Below are 15,462 nucleotides of genomic sequence, written 5' to 3'. Positions count from 1 at the left end.
GACATCCTTAATTATTTGATGGGTACACCTAGTGGCACACCCTTCCCAGATCCTGGCACCCTACCCAGCTGTCTATCTCTTTCTATTTCATTCATCTCTCATACATACATACATACATACATACATACATACACGACCATACACTGCCTCTCTCATATACAGTATACATTCATACTCTGTCTCCCTCATTCCTTCACATCTCTCTACTTTTTCTCCGTCATTGTCATTCTTGCTCTCTTTTACACATATACTATCTCCCTTTATTTCTGCCACACACATCTCTCTTTCATTCTGTCTCTCATACATACATACATACATTCTATATGTGTGTATATATACACACACACACACACACACACACACACACACACACACACACACACACACACACTCTCACATACATGCAAACATACATACATGCATCCATTCACTGCCTCTATCACACATACACTGCCTCTCTCATACATACATTTACTGACTCTCCTACATACATACATACATACATACATACACTGCCTCTCTCATATTTACATACATACATACACTGCCTCTCTCATACATTCATAGCCTCTCTCATACATACATCCATCCATACACTGCCTCCATGCATACATACACACATCCATCCATACATACACTGCCTCTCTCATTCATACATACATACATACATACATACATAGCCTCTCTCATACATACATAGCCTCTCTCAAACATACATCCATACACTGCCTCCATGCATACACACATATATCCATCCATACACTGCCTCTCTCATATATACATAGCCTCTCTCATACATACATATCCTCTCTCAAACATACAGCCATACACTGCCTCCATGCATACACATATATCCATCCATACACTGCCTCTCTCATACATACATACATACATACATACATACATACACACATAGCCTCTCATACATACATACATACATACATGCATACATACATAGCCTCTCTCAAACATACATCCATACACTGCCTCCATGCATACACACATATATACATCCATACATTCTCTCATACATACATACATACATACATAGCCTCTCTCATACATACATACATACATACATACATACATAGCCTCTCTCATACATACATAGCCTCTCTCAAACATACATACATACACAGGCTCTATACATACACACATATATACATCCATACACTGGCTCTATACATACACACATATATACATCCATACACTGCCTCCGTACGTACACACATATATACATCCATATACTGCCTCTATACATACACACATATATACATCCATACACTGCCTCTATACATACACACATATATACATCCATACACTGCCTCTATACATACATCAATATATACACACTTTCTCCATATATACACACATATATACTAGAGATGTGCACTTGAAATTTTTCGGGTTTTGGTTTTGGGTTCGGTTCCGCGGCCGTGTTTTGGGTTCGACCGCGTTTTGGCAAAACCTCACCGAATTTTTTTTGTCGGATTCGGGTGTTTTGGATTCGGGTGTTTTTTTTTAAAAAACACTAAAAAACAGCTTAAATCATAGAATTTGGGGGTCATTTTGATCCCAAAGTATTATTAACCTCAAAAACCATAATTTCCACTCATTTTTAGTCTATTCTGAATACCTCACACCTCACAATATTATTTTTAGTCCTAAAATTTGCACCTAGGTCGCTGGATGACTAAGCTAAGCGACCCTAGTGGCCGACACAAACACCGTGCCCATCTAGGAGTGGCACTGCAGTGTCACGCAGGATGGCCCTTCCAAAAAACACTCCCCAAACAGCACATGACGCAAAGAAAAAAAGAGGCGCAATGAGGTAGCTGTGTGAGTAAGATAAGCGACCCTAGTGGCTGACACAAACACCGGGCCCATCTAGGAGTGGCACTGCAGTGTCACGCAGGATGGCCCTTCCAAAAAACCCTCCCCAAACAGCACATGACGCAAAGAAAAAAAGAGGCGCAATGAGGTAGCTGTGTGAGTAAGATAAGCGACCCTAGTGGCCGACACAAACACCGGGCCCATCTAGGAGTGGCACTGCAGTGTCACGCAGGATGGCCCTTCCAAAAAACACTCCCCAAACAGCACATGACGCAAAGAAAAAAAGAGGCGCAATGAGGTAGCTGTGTGAGTAAGATAAGCGACCCTAGTGGCCGACACAAACACCGTGCCCATCTAGGAGTGGCACTGCAGTGTCACGCAGGATGGCCCTTCCAAAAAACCCTCCCCAAACAGCACATGATGCAAAGAAAAAAAGAGGCGCAATGAGGTAGCTGTGTGAGTAAGATAAGCGACCCTAGTGGCCGACACAAACACCGTGCCCATCTAGGAGTGGCACTGCAGTGTCACGCAGGATGGCCCTTCCAAAAAACCCTCCCCAAACAGCACATGACGCAAAGAAAAAAAGAGGCGCAATGAGGTAGCTGTGTGAGTAAGATAAGCGACCCTAGTGGCCGACACAAACACCGTGCCCATCTAGGAGTGGCACTGCAGTGTCACGCAGGATGGCCCTTCCAAAAAACCCTCCCCAAACAGCACATGACGCAAAGAAAAAAAGAGGCGCAATGAGGTAGCTGTGTGAGTAAGATAAGCGACCCTAGTGGCCGACATAAACACCGTGCCCATCTAGGAGTGGCACTGCAGTGTCACGCAGGATGGCCCTTCCAAAAAACCCTCCACAAACAGCACATGACGCAAAGAAAAAAAGAGGCACAATGAGGTAGCTGTGTGAGTAAGATAAGCGACCCTAGTGGCCGACACAAACACCGTGCCCATCTAGGAGTGGCACTGCAGTGTCACGCAGGATGGCCCTTCCAAAAAACACTCCCCAAACAGCACATGACGCAAAGAAAAAAAGAGGCGCAATGAGGTAGCTGTGTGAGTAAGATAAGCGACCCTAGTGGCCGACACAAACACCGGGCCCATCTAGGAGTGGCACTGCAGTGTCACGCAGGATGGCCCTTCCAAAAAACCCTCCCCAAACAGCACATGACGCAAAGAAAAAAAGAGGCGCAATGAGGTAGCTGTGTGAGTAAGATAAGCGACCCTAGTGGCCGACACAAACACCGGGCCCATCTAGGAGTGGCACTGCAGTGTCACGCAGGATGGCCCTTCCAAAAAACATTCCACAAACAGCACATGACGCAAAGAAAAATTAAAGAAAAAAGAGGTGCAAGATGGAATTGTCCTTGGGCCCTCCCACCCACCCTTATGTTGTATAAACAGGACATGCACACTTTAACCAACCCATCATTTCAGTGACAGGGTCTGCCACACGACTGTGACTGAAATGACGGGTTGGTTTGGACCCCCACCAAAAAAGAAGCAATGAATCTCTCCTTGCACAAACTGGCTCTACAGAGGCAAGATGTCCACCTCATCATCATCCTCCGATATATCACCGTGTACATCCCCCTCCTCACAGATTATCAATTCGTCCCCACTGGAATCCACCATCTCAGCTCCCTGTGTACTTTGTGGAGGCAATTGCTGCTGGTCAATGTCTCCACGGAGGAATTGATTATAATTAATTTTAATGAACATCATCTTCTCCACATTTTCTGGATGTAACCTCGTACGCCGATTGCTGACAAGGTGAGCGGCGGCACTAAACACTCTTTCGGAGTACACACTTGTGGGAGGGCAACTTAGGTAGAATAAAGCCAGTTTGTGCAAGGGCCTCCAAATTGCCTCTTTTTCCTGCCAGTATAAGTACGGACTGTGTGACGTGCCTACTTGGATGCGGTCACTCATATAATCCTCCACCATTCTTTCAATGGTGAGAGAATCATATGCAGTGACAGTAGACGACATGTCCGTAATCGTTGTCAGGTCCTTCAGTCCGGACCAGATGTCAGCATCAGCAGTCGCTCCAGACTGCCCTGCATCACCGCCAGCGGGTGGGCTCGGAATTCTGAGCCTTTTCCTCGCACCCCCAGTTGCGGGAGAATGCGAAGGAGGAGATGTTGACAGGTCGCGTTCCGCTTGACTTGACAATTTTGTCACCAGCAGGTCTTTCAACCCCAGCAGACTTGTGTCTGCCGGAAAGAGAGATCCAAGGTAGGCTTTAAATCTAGGATCGAGCACGGTGGCCAAAATGTAGTGCTCTGATTTCAACAGATTGAATCCTTGTTAAGCGAATTAAGGGCTCCATCCACAAGTCCCACATGCCTAGCGGAATCGCTCCGTGTTAGCTCCTCCTTCAATGTCTCCAGCTTCTTCTGCAAAAGCCTGATGAGGGGAATGACCTGACTCAGGCTGGCAGTGTCTGAACTGACTTCACGTGTGGCAAGTTCAAAGGGCATCAGAACCTTGCACAACGTTGAAATCAATCTCCACTGCGCTTGAGACAGGTGCATTCCACCTCCTATATCGTGCTCAATTGTATAGGCTTGAATGGCCTTTTGCTGCTCCTCCAACCTCTGAAGCATATAGAGGGTTGAATTCCACCTCGTTACCACTTCTTGCTTCAGATGATGGCAGGGCAGGTTCAGTAGTTTATGGTGGTGCTCCAGTCTTCTGTACGTGGTGCCTGTACGCCGAAAGTGTCCCGCAATTCTTCTGGCCACCGACAGCATCTCTTGCACGCCCCTGTCGTTTTTTAAAAAATTCTGCACCACCAAATTCAAGGTATGTGCAAAACATGGGACGTGCTGGAATTTGCCCATATTTAATGCACACACAATATTGCTGGCGTTGTCCGATGCCACAAATCCACAGGAGAGTCCAATTGGGGTAAGCCATTCCGCGATGATCTTCCTCAGTTGCCGTAAGAGGTTTTCAGCTGCGTGCGTATTCTGGAAAGCGGTGATACAAAGCGTAGCCTGCCTAGGAAAGAGTTGGCGTTTGCGAGATGCTGCTACTGGTGCCGCCGCTGCTGTTCTTGCGGCGGGAGTCCATACATCTACCCAGTGGGCTGTCACAGTCATATAGTCCTGACCCTGCCCTGCTCCACTTGTCCACATGTCCGTGGTTAAGTGGACATTGGGTACAACTGCATTTTTTAGGACACTGGTGAGTCTTTTTCTGACGTCCGTGTACATTCTCGGTATCGCCTGCCTAGAGAAGTGGAACCTAGATGGTATTTGGTAACGGGGGCACACTGCCTCAATAAATTGTCTAGTTCCCTGTGAACTAACGGCGGATACCGGACGCACGTCTAACACCAACATAGTTGTCAAGGCCTCAGTTATCCGCTTTGCAGCAGGATGACTGCTGTGATATTTCATCTTCCTCGCAAAGGACTGTTGGACAGTCAATTGCTTACTGGAAGTAGTACAAGTGGGCTTACGACTTCCCCTCTGGGATGACCATCGACTCCCAGCAGCAACAACAGCAGCGCCAGCAGCAGTAGGCGTTACACGCAAGGATGCATCGGAGGAATCCCAGGCAGGAGAGGACTCGTCAGAATTGCCAGTGACATGGCCTGCAGGACTATTGGCATTCCTGGGGAAGGAGGAAATTGACACTGAGGGAGTTGGTGGGGTGGTTTGCGTGAGCTTGGTTACAAGAGGAAGGGATTTACTGGTCAGTGGACTGCTTCCGCTGTCGCCCAAAGTTTTTGAACTTGTCACTGACTTATTATGAATGCGCTGCAGGTGACGTATAAGGGAGGATGTTCCGAGGTGGTTAACGTCCTTACCCCTACTTATTACAGCTTGACAAAGGCAACACACGGCTTGACACCTGTTGTCCGCTTTTCTGTTGAAATACCTCCACACTGAAGAGCTGATTTTTTTGGTATTTTCACCAGGCATGTCAACGGCTATATTCCTCCCACGGACAACAGGTGTCTCCCCGGGTGCCTGACTTAAACAAACCACCTCACCATCAGAATCCTCCTTGTCAATTTCCTCCCCAGCGCCAGCAACACCCATATTCTCCTCATCCTGGTGTACTTCAACACTGACATCTTCAATCTGACTATCAGGAACTGGACTGCGGGTGCTCCTTCCAGCACTTGCAGGGGGCGTGCAAATGGTGGAAGGCGCATGCTCTTCACGTCCAGTGTTGGGAAGGTCAGGCATCGCAACCGACACAATTGGACTCTCCTTGTGGATTTGGGATTTCGAAGAACGCACAGTTCTTTGCGGTGCTTTTGCCAGCTTGAGTCTTTTCAGTTTTCTAGCGAGAGGCTGAGTGCTTCCATCCTCATGTGAAGCTGAACCACTAGCCATGAACATAGGCCAGGGCCTCAGCCGTTCCTTGCCACTCCGTGTGGTAAATGGCATATTGGCAAGTTTACGCTTCTCCTCCGACAATTTTATTTTAGGTTTTGGAGTCCTTTTTTTACTGATATTTGGTGTTTTGGATTTGACATGCTCTGTACTATGACATTGGGCATCGGCCTTGGCAGACGACGTTGCTGGCATTTCATCGTCTCGGCCATGACTAGTGGCAGCAGCTTCAGCACGAGGTGGAAGTGGATCTTGATCTTTCCCTAATTTTGGAACCTCAACATTTTTCTTCTCCATATTTTAATAGGCACAACTAAAAGGCACCTCAGGTAAACAATGGAGATGGATGGATACTAGTATACTTATGGATGGACTGCCGAGTGCCGACACAGAGGTAGCTACAGCCGTGGACTACCGTACTGTGTCTGCTGCTAATATAGACTGGATGATAATGAGATGAAATCAATATATATATATGTATGTATATATAATATCACTAGTACTGCAGCCGGACAGGTAGATAATATATTTATTAGGTAATGATGACTGATGATGGACCTGCTGGACACTGTCAGCTCAGCAGCACCGCAGACTGCTACAGTAAGCTACTATACTATAGTAGTATGTACAAAGAAGAAAGAAAAAAAAAAACCACGGATAGGTGGTATACAATTATGGATGGACTGCCGAGTGCCGACACAGAGGTAGCTACAGCCGTGGACTAACGTACTGTGTCTGCTGCTAATATAGACTGGATGATTGATAATGAGATGAAATCAATATATATATATGTATGTATATATAATATCACTAGTACTGCAGCCGGAAAGGTAGATAATATATTTATTAGGTAATGATGACTGATGACGGACCTGCTGGACACTGTCAGCTCAGCAGCACCGCAGACTGCTACAGTAAGCTACTATACTATACTAGTAGTATGTACAAAGAAGAAAGAAAAAAAAAAAAACCACGGGTAGGTGGTATACAATTATGGATGGACTGCCGAGTGCCGACACAGAGGTAGCTACAGCCGTGGACTAACGTACTGTGTCTGCTGCTAATATAGACTGGATGATTGATAATGAGATGAAATCAATATATATATATGTATGTATATATAATATCACTAGTACTGCAGCCGGACAGGTAGATAATATATTTATTAGGTAATGATGACTGATGACGGACCTGCTGGACACTGTCAGCTCAGCAGCACCGCAGACTGCTACAGTAAGCTACTATACTCTATAGTAGTATGTACAAAGAAGAAAGAAAAAAAAAAAACCACGGGTAGGTGGTATACAATTATGGATGGACTGCCGAGTGCCGACACAGAGGTAGCTACAGCCGTGGACTAACGTACTGTGTCTGCTGCTAATATAGACTGGATGATTGATAATGAGATGAAATCAATATATATATATGTACACACAGAGTAAAAACCACAGCACTCACCGCACCAGAAGCGGGGCACAGCTATGCACTTACCACTCACAGGGTGGGGTGCATGTAACACTGCACTCTCCACCACAGAAGCGGGGTACACAGCTGTACTTACCACTCACAGGGCGGGGTGCATGTAGCCCATGACCACATCGCTCTAATAAATACAAACAGAGAACCCAGCACTCACCAAAGTAAACTCACTTATCCTCAACAATTCAATAAATAAATGATGGGGGTTTAGTTGGTGGATTGGCCAATGCACGGAAGCCTGTATACCGATTCAAGGTACCCCACCTTCATACAGGTCCTACACTATCACAGAGTCTTAAAACCTGACTACCACACTGCTGCATCATCTGCCTGCTAGATGTAATGTGTACCTGCCACAGACTTTATGGCTTTTAAAGGCACACTAGTCACCTATTGCACTGGCTCAAAGATGATTGCTAAAAAACAGCTGAGACAGGTTCAGGATAATAAAGTCCACACAGGGGTGCATGAGAAAGCTAGTGGCCACGGTTAATAAGAGCTAACCATAGATTAACCCCTTCATATACACACAGAGTAAAAACCACAGCACTCACCGCACCAGAAGCGGGGCACAGCTATGCACTTACCACTCACAGGGTGGGGTGCATGTAACACTGCACTCTCCACCACAGAAGCGGGGTACACAGCTGTACTTACCACTCACAGGGCGGGGTGCATGTAGCCCATGACCACATCGCTCTAATAAATACAAACAGAGAACCCAGCACTCACCAAAGTAAACTCACTTATCCTCAACAATTCAATAAATAAATGATGGGGGTTTAGTTGGTGGATTGGCCAATGCACGGAAGCCTGTATACCGATTCAAGGTACCCCACCTTCATACAGGTCCTACACTATCACAGAGTCTTAAAACCTGACTACCACACTGCTGCATCATCTGCCTGCTAGATGTAATGTGTACCTGCCACAGACTTTATGGCTTTTAAAGGCACACTAGTCACCTATTGCACTGGCTCAAAGATGATTGCTTACCACTCACAGGGCTACATGCACCCCGCCCTGTGAGTGGTAAGTACAGCTGTGTACCCCGCTTCTGTGGTGGAGAGTGCAGTGTTACATGCACCCCACCCTGTGAGTGGTAAGTGCATAGCTGTGCCCCGCTTCTGGTGCGGTGAGTGCTGTGGTTTTTACTCTGTGTGTATATGAAGGGGTTAATCTATGGTTAGCTCTTATTAACCGTGGCCACTAGCTTTCTCATGCACCCCTGTGTGGACTTTATTATCCTGAACCTGTCTCAGCTGTTTTTTAGCAATCATCTTTGAGCCAGTGCAATAGGTGACTAGTGTGCCTTTAAAAGCCATAAAGTCTGTGGCAGGTACACATTACATCTAGCAGGCAGATGATGCAGCAGTGTGGTAGTCAGGTTTTAAGACTCTGTGATAGTGTAGGACCTGTATGAAGGTGGGGTACCTTGAATCGGTATACAGGCTTCCGTGCATTGGCCAATCCACCAACTAAACCCCCATCATTTATTTATTGAATTGTTGAGGATAAGTGAGTTTACTTTGGTGAGTGCTGGGTTCTCTGTTTGTATATATATATGTATGTATATATAATATCACTAGTACTGCAGCCGGACAGGTAGATAATATATTTATTAGGTAATGATGACTGATGACGGACCTGCTGGACACTGTCAGCTCAGCAGCACCGCAGACTGCTACAGTAAGCTACTATACTCTATAGTAGTATGTACAAAGAAGAAAAAAAAAAAAACCACGGGTAGGTGGTATACAATTATGGATGGACTGCCGAGTGCCGACACAGAGGTAGCTACAGCCGTGGACTAACGTACTGTGTCTGCTGCTAATATAGAGTCTAGACTGGATGATAAATTATTGATAATGAGATGAAATCAATATAATATCACTAGTACTGCAGCCGGACAGGTACTATATATATTTATTATGTAATGACTGATGACGGACCTGCTGGACACTGTCAGGTCAGCACAGCACCGCAGACTGCTACAGTAAGCTACTATAGTAGTATGTATAAAGAAGAATGAAAAAAAAAAACCACGGGTAGGTGGTATACAATATTATATATATATATATATATATATATTATATACAATTATATATATATATATATATATATATATATTAAACTGGTGGTGATTGATTATTAAACTGGTGGTCACTTCAGGTCACGTTGCAACTTGCAACTAGTACTCCGAGGCCTAAGCAGACAATCACAAAATATATTATTATACTGGTGGTCAGTGTGGTCACAACAATGGCAGTGTGGCACTGACTCTGGCAGCAAAAGTGTGCACTGTACGTTATATGTACTCCTGAGTCCTGCTCTCAGACTCTAACTGCTCCCCACTGTCAGTGTCTCCCCCACAAGTCAGATAATACACTTACAGTCACACTATCTATTATCTAATCTAGTATAAAATATCACTTCAGCAGCAAGTAGTATAGTAGTATACAGTATAGTAGTACTCCTCCTAATAATGCTCCCCAAAATACTGTGTCTCTCTCTTCTCTAAACGGAGAGGACGCCAGCCACGTCCTCTCCCTATGACTCTCAATGCACGTGTGAAAATGGCGGCGACGCGCGGCTCCTTATATAGAATCCGAGTCTCGCGATAGAATCCGAGCCTCGCGAGAATCCGACAGCGTGATGATGACGTTCGGGCACGCTCGGGTTAGCCGAGCAAGGCGGGAAGATCCGAGCCTGCTCGGACCCGTGTAAAAAACCTGAAGTTCGGGCGGGTTCGGATTCAGAGGAACCGAACCCGCTCATCTCTAATATATACATCCATACACTGCCTCCGTACGTACACACATATATACATCCATATACTGCCTCTATACATACACACATATATACATCCATACACTGCCTCTATACATACATCAATATATACACACTTTCTCCATATATACACTAGAGATGAGCGGGTTCGGTTTCTTTGAATCCGAACCCGCACGAACTTCACTTTTTTTTCCACGGGTCCGAGCGACTCGGATCTTCCCGCCTTGCTCGGTTAACCCGAGCGCGCCCGAACGTCATCATGACGCTGTCGGATTCTCGCGAGGCTCGGATTCTATCGCGAGACTCGGATTCTATATAAGGAGCCGCGCGTCGCCGCCATTTTCACTCGTGCATTGAGATTGATAGGGAGAGGACGTGTCTGGCGTCCTCTCCATTAGAATAGAGATAGATAGATTAGATAGAGAGAGATTGTGCAGAGTCGCAGACAGAGTTAGTTTACCACAGTCAGTGACCAGTGCAGTTGCTAGTTAACTTTTATTTAATATAATATAATATCCGTTCACTTCTCTCTGCTATATCCGTTCTCTGCCTGAAAAAAAAACGATACACAGCACAGTCAGTCACACAGTGTGACTCAGTCTGTGTGCACTCAGCTCAGCCCAGTGTGCTGCACAGTCATCAATGTATAAATTAAAAGCTTATAATTAATTGTGGGGGAGACTGGGGAGCACTGCAGGTTGTTAGCAGGAGCCAGGAGTACAATTATATTAATTAACAGTGCACACTTTTGCTGCAGGAGTGGTGACCAGTGCCTGACCACCAGTATAGTATTGTTGTATACTACTAATATCTCTTTAAATATCAACCAGTCTATATTAGCAGCAGACACAGTACAGTGCGGTAGTTCACGGCTGTGGCTACCTCTGTGTCGGCACACGGCAGGCAGTCCGTCCGACCAGAATTGTATTATTTATTATTATATACCTACCACCTAACCGTGGTTTTTTTTTCATTCTTTATACCGTCATAGTGTCATCCTAATTGTTACGAGTATACTACTATCTCTTTATCAACCAGTGTACAGTGCGGTAGTTCACGGCTGTGGCTACCTCTGTGTCGGCACACGGCAGGCAGTCCGTCCGACCAGAATTGTATTATTTATTATTATATACCTACCACCTAACCGTGGTTTTTTTTTCATTCTTTATACCGTCATAGTGTCATCCTAATTGTTACGAGTATACTACTATCTCTTTATCAACCAGTGTACAGTGCGGTAGTTCACGGCTGTGGCTACCTCTGTGTCGGCACACGGCAGGCAGTCCGTCCGACCAGAATTGTATTATTTATTATTATATACCTACCACCTAACCGTGGTTTTTTTTTCATTCTTTATACCGTCATAGTGTCATCCTAATTGTTACGAGTATACTACTATCTCTTTATCAACCAGTGTACAGTGCGGTAGTTCACGGCTGTGGCTACCTCTGTGTCGGCAGTCGGCAGGCAGTCCGTCCATCCATAATTGTATTATTATTATAATATATACCACCTAACCGTGGTTTTTTTTTCATTCTTTATACCGTCATAGTGTCATACTAGTTGTTACGAGTATACTACTATCTCTTTATCAACCAGTGTACAGTGCGGTAGTTCACGGCTGTGGCTACCTCTGTGTCGGCACACGGCAGGCAGTCCGTCCGACCAGAATTGTATTATTTATTATTATATACCTACCACCTAACCGTGGTTTTTTTTTCATTCTTTATACCGTCATAGTGTCATCCTAATTGTTACGAGTATACTACTATCTCTTTATCAACCAGTGTACAGTGCGGTAGTTCACGGCTGTGGCTACCTCTGTGTCGGCAGTCGGCAGGCAGTCCGTCCATCCATAATTGTATTATTATTATAATATATACCACCTAACCGTGGTTTTTTTTTCATTCTTTATACCGTCATAGTGTCATACTAGTTGTTACGAGTATACTACTATCTCTTTATCAACCAGTGTACAGTGCGGTAGTTCACGGCTGTGGCTACCTCTGTGTCGGCAGTCGGCAGGCAGTCCGTCCATCCATAATTGTATTATTATTATAATATATACCACCTAACTGTGGTTTTTTTTTCATTCTTTATACCGTCGTCATAGTGTCATACTAGTTGTTACGAGTATACTACTATCTCTTTATCAACCAGTGTACAGTGCGGTAGTTCACGGCTGTGGCTACCTCTGTGTCGGCACACGGCAGGCAGTCCGTCCGACCAGAATTGTATTATTTATTATTATATACCTACCACCTAACCGTGGTTTTTTTTTCATTCTTTATACCGTCATAGTGTCATCCTAATTGTTACGAGTATACTACTATCTCTTTATCAACCAGTGTACAGTGCGGTAGTTCACGGCTGTGGCTACCTCTGTGTCGGCAGTCGGCAGGCAGTCCGTCCATCCATAATTGTATTATTATTATAATATATACCACCTAACCGTGGTTTTTTTTTCATTCTTTATACCGTCATAGTGTCATACTAGTTGTTACGAGTATACTACTATCTCTTTATCAACCAGTGTACAGTGCGGTAGTTCACGGCTGTGGCTACCTCTGTGTCGGCAGTCGGCAGGCAGTCCGTCCATCCATAATTGTATTATTATTATAATATATACCACCTAACTGTGGTTTTTTTTTCATTCTTTATACCGTCGTCATAGTGTCATACTAGTTGTTACGAGTATACTACTATCTCTTTATCAACCAGTGTACAGTGCGGTAGTTCACGGCTGTGGCTACCTCTGTGTCGGCACACGGCAGGCAGTCCGTCCGACCAGAATTGTATTATTTATTATTATATACCTACCACCTAACCGTGGTTTTTTTTTCATTCTTTATACCGTCGTCATAGTGTCATACTAGTTGTTACGAGTATACTACTATCTCTTTATCAACCAGTGTACAGTGCGGTAGTTCACGGCTGTGGCTACCTCTGTGTCGGCAGTCGGCAGGCAGTCCGTCCATCCATAATTGTATTATTATTATAATATATACCACCTAACCGTGGTTTTTTTATACCACCTAACCGTGGCAGTCCGTCCATAATTGTATACTAGTATCCAATCCATCCATCTCCATTGTTTACCTGAGGTGCCTTTTAGTTCTGCCTATAAAATATGGAGAACAAAAAAGTTGAGGTTCCAAAATTAGGGAAAGATCAAGATCCACTTCCACCTCGTGCTGAAGCTGCTGCCACTAGTCATGGCCGAGACGATGAAATGCCAGCAACGTCGTCTGCCAAGGCCGATGCCCAATGTCATAGTACAGAGCATGTCAAATCCAAAACACCAAATATCAGTAAAAAGCCTCTTTTTTTCTTTGCGTCATGTGCTGTTTGGGGAGGGTTTTTTGGAAGGGACATCCTGCGTGCCACTGCAGTGCCACTCCTAGATGGGCCCGGTGTTTGTGTCGGCCACTAGGGTCGCTAATCTTACTCACACAGTCAGCTACCTCATTGCGCCTCTTTTTTTCTTTGCGTCATGTGCTGTTTGGGGAGGGTTTTTTGAAAGGGCCATCCTGCGTGACACTGCAGTGCCACTCCTAGATGGGCCCGGTGTTTGTGTCGGCCACTAGGGTCGCTTATCTTACTCACACAGCGACCTCGGTGCAAATTTTAGGACTAAAAATAATATTGTGAGGTGTGATGTGTTCAGAATAGGCTGAAAATGAGTGTAAATTATGTTTTTTGAGGTTAATAATACTTTGGGATCAAAATTACCCCCAAATTCTATGATTTAAGCTGTTTTTTAGGGTTTTTTGAAAAAAACACCCGAATCCAAAACACACCCGAATCCGACAAAAAAAATTCGGTGAGGTTTTGCCAAAACGCGGTCGAACCCAAAACACGGCCGCGGAACCGAACCCAAAACCAAAACACAAAACCCGAAAAATTTCCGGCGCTCATCTCTAATATACACACATATATACATCCATACACTGCCTCCGTACATACACATATATATACATCCATACACTACCTCTGTACATACACACATATATACATCCATACACTACCTCCATACATACACATATATATACATCCATACACTACATCCATACATACACACATATATACATCCATACACTACGTCCGTACATACACACATATATACCTCCATACATACACACACACACACACACACACATATACATCCATACACTACGTCCGTACATACACACATATATACATCCATACACTACCTCCATACATACACACACACATCCATACATACACTCTCACATACATGCAAACATACTTACATGCATCCATTCACTGCCTCTATCACACATACACTGCCTCTTTCATACATACATACATTTACTGACTCTCCTACATACATACATACATACACTGCCTCTCTCATATTTACATACATACATACACTGCCTCTCTCATACATTCATAGCCTCTCTCATACATACATACATACATACATACATCCATCCATACACTGCCTCCATGCATACATACACACATCCATCCATACACTGCCTCTCTCATACATACATACATACATACATACATACATACATACATAGCCTCTCTCAAACATACATCCATACATACTGTCACGATCTAGGTAATTCCTTATCAGTATTTACCTTCCAAATGCCTCCTGAGACTGTCCCAGTGTTCCAAGCCTGGATTCCATCTGCACTGTCTGTGTGCAGCACGCTGCATCTCATTGTCTCAAATCTCTTTACTGTGATTCTGGCAGCTTCATGGTTAAAGCTCACATTCAAGTTACAAACAATCTTTCCCTCCAAAAGCTAACATGGGCGCAGCCATGTTTTCCTAATCACATGTTACCTTTCAGCCTATCAGCTGCACTCTGCTCTCAGCCTGATTATACAGCAGCTGCACTCTGGTCTCTGGTTAATCAGCCAGCCAATCCCTGTTTCCCAGCTGGTATAAATATCTTGTTCCTGGGGTGGAAAGATGTCAGTGCTTCAATTGTCTTCAGTGATTCCAGTGTGCAGTTCTCCCATGG

At 44.6% G+C, this 15,462-nt stretch overlaps 1 long non-coding RNA gene across 1 annotated transcript in view; it reads right to left on the bottom strand.

Annotated features, from left to right (window-relative positions):
• LOC134956915 (uncharacterized) overlaps positions 1-15,259 on the bottom strand; it is a 35,673-nt gene extending 20,414 nt beyond the window's left edge. Inside the window, exon 1 of the long non-coding RNA XR_010186290.1 lies at positions 15,074-15,259. This is a non-coding gene — a long non-coding RNA (uncharacterized LOC134956915). The remainder of the gene's footprint in view (positions 1-15,073) is intronic.
• Between the last annotated feature and the right edge of the window lie 203 nt (positions 15,260-15,462).

The sequence above is a fragment of the Pseudophryne corroboree genome, chromosome 9 (genome assembly GCF_028390025.1).
Source record: "Pseudophryne corroboree isolate aPseCor3 chromosome 9, aPseCor3.hap2, whole genome shotgun sequence".
Taxonomy (NCBI): Eukaryota; Metazoa; Chordata; class Amphibia; order Anura; family Myobatrachidae; genus Pseudophryne; species Pseudophryne corroboree.
The sequence above is the reverse complement of the archived record's forward strand: the minus strand, read 5'-3'. Positions and strand labels throughout refer to the sequence as shown.